This window comes from Impatiens glandulifera, chromosome 4 (assembly GCF_907164915.1).
Source record: "Impatiens glandulifera chromosome 4, dImpGla2.1, whole genome shotgun sequence".
In the NCBI taxonomy this organism is placed as follows: domain Eukaryota; kingdom Viridiplantae; phylum Streptophyta; class Magnoliopsida; order Ericales; family Balsaminaceae; genus Impatiens; species Impatiens glandulifera.
The window spans coordinates 21,198,660-21,206,761 of NC_061865.1; the positions used below are offsets into that span (position 1 = coordinate 21,198,660).

General features: G+C 28.2%; 1 pseudogene; it reads right to left on the reverse strand.

Moving 5' to 3' along the window:
- Nucleotides 1-271: 271 nt before the first annotated feature.
- On the reverse strand, nt 272-2,049 carry LOC124936726 (annotated as a pseudogene).
- Between the last annotated feature and the right edge of the window lie 6,053 nt (nt 2,050-8,102).

Consider the following 8,102-nt stretch of genomic DNA (forward strand, 5'->3'; position numbering starts at 1 on the left):
GAAATCGAACAAATATAAGAATACATGATTCAATTATATAAATTTCGAAATATAATATTTACATATCTTAAAGAAATATTCCGGCTATCTTTGCGATTGTCGATTGTAGAAGGCCGAAGAAAAAAAATCATTCTCAATCATTGATTGCATAAGTCTAAAATGATAGGAGTCTTACGCAAAAAAGGAGTGAAGAAAAATAGAGAGAACGAAAATGTAAGAAACATTATTTAACACTAAATTCATGGATTTAAAATAATACGATATCAAAATATGTTAAAAAATTTAACTCAAGTACTATTACTTTCACATAAGTAATTAAATTCACCACATATCTCGACCTGATAAATTGAAATTAAGTTTATTATATATATTGATTACTTATTAATTTTTCTTTTTACTCATTATTAATATTTTGTGCATGCCACTTTAATATTGTTTGGTACCAGTTCCACTGAAAACACAGTCCAACCAATCGCAGAATGCTTGCAGATACTACCTCTACAAATGCTATTATGTAGGATCTTTGAGGAGATAATCCAGCACAACCTATACCCAACATCCATCCCTCAAAGTTGCAAAAAACGTCGCCTTTCGCAGATTTTATACCATTCAACGAGATCTTGGCAACTTCAACGGATTCCATGGCACCAGATGAAGCCGCAATCATACTAGTCAGAACTGGCCTCGTTTTATTCTCTACATATCATTAATCCAAATGACTCGTAAATTAGAGAAACCAAGTAGCAAACTTGGATTATATTTGGTTTCATTATTACTTACGTTCTATCAAACTAAGTGTATTCGTGTCAGGAGGATATATAAGTGTTATATGAATGTTATAAGCAATAAGTTCTTGTTGCAATGCTTCCGCCATGCCTTTTAGACCGAATTTACTTGCGGAATAAGCACTGTAACCATATATGCCTACCTGTTACATGTTAAAGATTTAGTTGACTTCCAAACATAAATATGAGCATTAACGACGTTTTAAAAACCGTTGCTATTGATTAATCAATAACGACAACATAAAGACTTGTTAGGTTTTTTTTATTTATATCATTTATATAATCCAATATTATTTCATTCACTCTCTCATTAATCACATCACTTAATTTATTAATTAAAGATAAATGATTAGGTGAGGGAATGACTTGGCATAATCTTATTCGCTGAAAAAATCAAATAATTTCTCTCTTTTTCTCTTTCCTCCCACTTTTACATTTTTCAACATGAAGCATGAAGGTGATGCCAAGTCATTCCCTCACCAAATTTCCTTACTCTATCACTCCTTTTAATTAAAATACCTATTATTTTTATAAAAACAAATATTTTATCATCATATATTAATTATACCTGTAATCGTTGGGCAACTGTCTGCAATTGTTGTTAGTACTAAAAGAATTAGCGACAACCTCTTATATAAACTCAATCCTAACTAAGAGATTTCTACAACAAAAATAAGAAATAATTAAACAAAGTTAAACTACCTGACCAGCTTGTGATGACATAATTGCAATCGAGACTAGTCTTTTGTCCTTTCGAGCTTTCATTCCAGGCAAAGCTGCCTTGATAAGATAAAATGTACCAATCAAATTAACATCAATAATGAACTTAACCTCTTCTAAATTCTGATTACCAGCTCTCGCGCCACAAAAAATCCTTGGTTGCAAATCAGCACATCGATAGGTCCAGCCTCGTCTATGGCTTTTTTCACCGCCTCCATATCGCGAACGTCGGCACTGAAGATGGAGACGTCGATACCAGTGGCTAGACGGATTGAATCCTTGGCGTCCTCTAGCTTTTTCTGGTTGCGAGCAAGAATGGAGACTCGCGCCCCTTCTATGGCAGCACGTTTGGCCAGCTCGAGGCCAATGCCGCTAGATCCTCCGGTGATGAACACATGACGACCCTTGATTGGGACCTTCGCTGGATGGGGACGAACAATTAGAGACAGGAAGCAGATGAAGGAGAGGGGAAGAAGAAGGAATAGAGAAAAGGACACAAACATGAATGCGTGCAATGTTTGGTGAGGGCAAGTCAATAAGGTGAAGAATTTCAAAACTTCATGACAAATAATAAGGAAGAATAACATATTTATATATGAATTCAACTGTTAATATTTTGCTAGCTCTATAGACATTATTATTACTATTATTATCCACGTAAGTATTAATTGGTGAATGCGTCTTTCATTGATCAATGCTATGATTGGTGAGGGCAAGTCAATTAATAAGGTGAAGAATAACAATAACAAAGAAAATATAGTACACGCAAAAGGGATAAAGATATTTTAATGAGCTCCAAAATAAAATTACGCATACTACTGTACTGGCCCCGACATGTCGGGTACTTCGTATAATTAGTATGGTTTTCGGGTTCCGGTTAATCTGGGTTCCCGAAAATTCTTTGAATCATCCGTCTTTTTTTAAACTAAGGAAAGAATGATCCGTCTGAATTGTTGTTAAATATTGAGGACGAATTCATGATTTTTTTTTCTTTAGCGATAATTTACGTGTGATAAATGAACATATTAATAGAACATTTCTACGAATACACTTATTAAAATAAAATAAATATACGAAATCTAAAAAGTAATAAGAATACTATAAATATAAAACAAATTTATACATTAAAAAGTATATAATTGAAGAAAAATTACTTTAAAAAAAATGTGACAAGATAAATTAATTAAATTTTAAATAAGTGGAAAGTAATTATATATAAATACAGAAAATATAAATCTAATTTAGTGGACTTCAATCTAATTTTGGTGAGAAGGTAAGAAAAAAATATAATAAATAAGAACAAAAACACAAAATTTTTGTCAAAAAAATACTAATACTTATAAACTATTTTAGAAAAATAATAATATATCAATTTATTTATTTAAATAATCAATCAATTAATACAACTGTTTTAACTTGTTTTAAATATTAATTTATATTTTTTATAAATATTTAAAATAATTTAAAATTTACCTTATATATATATAAATTATTATTTAATCTTTATCTTATAAATAATTTTTATTATTTAATATATTAAAATTAATAAAAAATAATTATCATATAAAATGTAATTTTAAAATAAATAATATTGTTATATGATTTACATTTTCTTTATATATAATAGCTTATACTTTAAGTTATATAAATAAATCTTATTTATATATTAATTAAAATTTATACATTAATATAAATATTTGTATATTAAAAAATATTATTTGTATAAAATAAAATCATATTGGTATAATATGAATTAACTTCTATAAATAAATTATATAAAATAATTTGTATTAATTTATAATAATAATAATAATAATATCACTATTTATATATGGAAAAAAAGTTCATCTAAACAATATAGCTACTTATACAACTAGCTTAATTGAACTAATAAAAGTTTATTTAGACGTACTCACTATTAAAAATTGGCTCATCTAGTCTCTATTGGTTAACTTTGTTAACTTTTTTATTTATTTTAATATTTATTAATTAAATATTTATTTTTTTCTTTCCTTCTTTTTTATTAATTAATTAATCTATTTATCATTTTTTACCATTTTTTTATTTTTTTATTAATTAATTAATTTATTATTTTCTTTTACTATTTTTTTTTGTTATTTGAATATTTTTATTTTTTTTACTATTTTGTTTCTTTTTATATTAACATAATATTGTAATTTTATAAAATAGTTTAATATTTACTATAATATCTAATTATATTAAAAATTATACATCTTAAAATCAAAAATTATTTAATCCTAACTCTTCTATTGATAAAGATTGCGATGTTAATTGATATTGTTCACAAAGTGTTATTGATAGTATACCAAAATTTAAATTTGGCAACTTTTGTATTTAAGATTTTTAGATGTACTTGAGAAATTATTTTTTAGGTTTTGTGAAAGGTTTGTTTTATTGTAAAAGGCTTCTACTTTTGTGAAAAATATTTAACAATTTTTTTTTGTTAATTTTTTTATACGGTAATGTTTTTGAGAAGGGTTTGTTTAATTGTAATAGGTCTTTTAATTTTGTAAAAAATTTAATAATTTGTTTGTGTTTTTTTTTTCTTAATATAATAAAAGTAAATTAATAGTATTTATGTTTAATCTTGATTTATGATTTATAATTTTAATAGAATTAAATATTGAACTATTTTATACTTTTTATGTTGATATAAAAAAAAATAATAGAAAAATATAAAAATAAAAATAAAATATTCAAATAACAAAAAAAAAAAAAAATAGTCACCAGGTATATACTCCAAAATAATCCAAACAATCCCTAGTCCATGAAGCTCATAAATCAATGTCACCGGGTCATTAATATCTCATCTCTCATAATACACAATTATTCATATCATATCAATCTTTACCTTGGCAAATATTAAGAAACAAAAATAACATTGTTCGTATATACATCTATAATGTGGTACATATGAATATTAATGATTAAATTATTTTATATTAAGTGAATATTATTATATTATATTATATTATATAAAATAATAATCTAAATGTATATAAAAAATAATTATTATTAAATTTAGAATGTATTTTATAATAAATTATAATATTAATAAAAATATTAATATTAAAATATACATATAACATAACTCAGTTTGAAAAAAAAATTACTTTGAGAAATTTTTGAAAAAAAAAATGTTAGTTTAGAAAATTAAATTTCAAAATATATAGATTAATTTGATAGAATGTCACTCATTGATAACCTCAAACTGCACCTACAATAATAAAAAAATAAAAAATAAAAAATTATTCTAAATAATCCTCCCCTATAAATAAGAAAAGTTTTATCAAATAAACAACTTAACAATACAAATAAAACACTCTAACAATATAATTTTAAGAGAAGTGATAGAGTGAGGGAATTTAGTGAGGGAATTTGGTGAGGGAATGACGTGGCATCACCTTCATTGTTGGAAAATGTATAATGGGAGAAAGAGAGAAAAAAGAGAAATGATTAGGTGAGGGAATGACGTGGCATAATCTTATTCGCTGAAAAAATCAAATAATTTCTCTTTTTTCTCTCTTTCCTCCCACTTATACATTTTCCAACCAATGAAGGTGATGTCACGTCATTCCCTCACTAAATTCCCTCACTCTATCACTCCTCATATAGAGAAATGATTAGGTGAGGGAATTTGGTGAGGGAATGACGTGCCATAATCTTATTCGCTGAAAAAATCAAATAATTTCTCTTTTTTCTCTCTTTCTCCCACTTATACATTTTCCAACCAATGAAGGTGATGCCACGTCATTCCCTCACCAAATTCCCTCACTAAATTCCCTCACTCTATCACTCCTCCTATTAAAATTTATGAGGAGTGATAGAGTGAGGGAATTTAGTGAGGGAATTTGGTGAGGGAATGACGTGGCATCACCTTCATTGGTTGGAAAATGTAAAAGTGGGAGGAAAGAGAAAAAAAAGAGAAATTATTTGATTTTTTCAGCAAATAAAATTATGCCACGTAATTCCCTCACCTAATCATTTCTCTATAGAGAAATGATTAGGTGAGGGAATTTGGTGAGGGAATGACGTGGCATAATCTTATTCGCTGAAAAAATCAAATAATTTCTCTTTTTTCTCTCTTTCCTCCCACTTATACATTTTCCAACCAATGAAGGTGATGCCACGTCATTCCCTCACCAAATTCCCTCACTAAATTGCCTCACTAAATTCCCTCACTCTATCACTCCTCATATAGAGAAATGATTAGGTGAGGGAATTTGGTGAGGAAATGACGTGGCATAATCTTATTCGGTAAAAGCAGTCTTAGTTTTATCAAATCATTGAGTTATCGTATCACAACGCACAACCCGTTTAATTTATTATAATAAACGAGTTGTGTTATTAATTTGTAGGTTGACCTGCCCAAAAATCTTGAAAGAGATAAATTTAAAATATAAGATTAACAATGACATATATAAATTTTAAACATACAATCTAACAATATAAATCAAACACTTTAACCAACTAAGTTAAACGTGTGACATAAAAAAAAAGTTAGATAAAGTTTGATAAACGTGTGACATAACATTTTTATAATATTAATTTTTTGTATAAATAAAATAAATTAGTGAAATATTTTTCATATTTATTTTAATATGTTGTGTATTTGAAAGATTAAAATTAAAGTCAAAAAGGATAAAAAAAAAATCGATTTCAAATAAATCTTTAAGGATTTAATTAAAAAATATATATATGATCATGTGTGGCTCAAACTAAAAGAATTAGTTGTAGCGCATGCCAAGAACATCGGATCAGCACTAGATTTTCATACAACGCCCAGGAACGCTCCGCGTAGCCGGTTGTTACCGAAGGAGTGAGCTTTCGAGTTGCAACAGACCAACTAACTGGACGTTATCCCCGTTAGCTAAAACGCTAACAGAATGCCCAACTGCTAACGGAACGCCAAAACCAAGCGAAACGACATCGTGCTTCGATCGTCTTCCTCATCGCAAAGCAGCGAAGATAAGAACGAAGATATGTGTTTATCTTCTCTTTTTAGAAATCGGTCATTGGTCTATGGTTTTGACTGATTCAAAGTCCAGAATGATCACCCTATGATGATAATCATTCTCCCTGCAAGAATAGACTTTGTCATTGCCTATTCCAGCGACAACAAGCCAAGAACATTCAAAAGTCATTAATGGCTTTTGACTGATTCAGCCCACTTTGCTTCCCCAACCGACTTACAATAAGTATAAATACCCCCTTCAAGTCATTCCGTAGCTAAGGAACCAACACACAATCCATAAATAAAAGGAAATTAAAATTCTCCATTAAAGCTTCAAAGCTTTGGATTTTTCGAATTTTCTATTTAAGACCTAAAGTTTGGATCTAACCAGGGGCGGAGCCAGGATGAAAAATTACCTGGGGCTGATTCCAACTTACATCTCATAATTAACTTTCTATGTTTCGCTTTTTTTTCAATAAAATTTCCATGATTATTAGAAGATGGAAACCCGTCACGCCCTCTCAATGCACACGCTTGCAAAGTAAGACACCGAGTGCTTTCAATAGTTGTTGTAAGCCGTAATCTGTTATTTTGTTTTTCATCTGAAGACTGTGCATTTAGTATTTTGTCAATATGACAAGGATATTCATTAGATTATCAAGATATTTAACTACCCTATTATGTGGTGAAATATTATATCTTATATGCATAACAAAAGAGCATCTATCATCATCATTAACTCGCTTTCAATATTTGAATCCATCTATTGTAAATGTAGGTTTTGGGGTTGCTTATGTTAAAACAAGAAACATGGAAAACAAAAAGCAGCATCTTTCAAACGAGAGTATTCTAACCAAGTAAATTTCTTAAACCAATGACTTTGGAACCGTCGATTTTGATTTCAAAATTTGGTCGGCGGGTACTCATCCTTAATAGGTTGATATGACCCCATCTTGATATAAGTTCGTCTAATTTCATCCATTTGATTAAAAAGATATTTCCATATCGGAATACGTAATGTTGGATCAAGTTTAATAGAACTTACATCAACATCAATTCTAGGAGATTTGTTAAGTTCTTGAGTAGGGATATCAAATTCTTTATTTTAACTTGTTTATTAATATTAATTTATATTTTCTTATAAAATTTTAAAATAGTTTAAAATTGAGAAATATAAAACACTATTATTATTATTTTAATTTTTATATTTTACCTTTATAAATAATTTGTATTATTAATTATATAAATATAATTTTAAAAATAAATAATAAGTTAAAGGTGATGCCATGATTTAATCACCTGACCTCATACTCACATTTCAATACCATAGCCAACTGGGCTAATACTCACATGTTAAAAACATATATAACAACTTTTCTTTTAGGATTTTAATTTAGGTGGGGCTGGAGCCCACCCTAGCCCATGGGTGGCTCCGCCCCTGGATCTAACCATCTAGAAAGCTTTCCTAAGGATCAAGGAGTGTTCTCAAATCCTTGGTAAGGTTTCAATCAACCTCTAATTCATATTTACAGTTTGAATTTGAAATTTTTATATTTCAAATTGCATAAACTTGTATGCTTGTTTTTAATGGTGTTTTATGGTTGAAAATTTATCCCTAGATG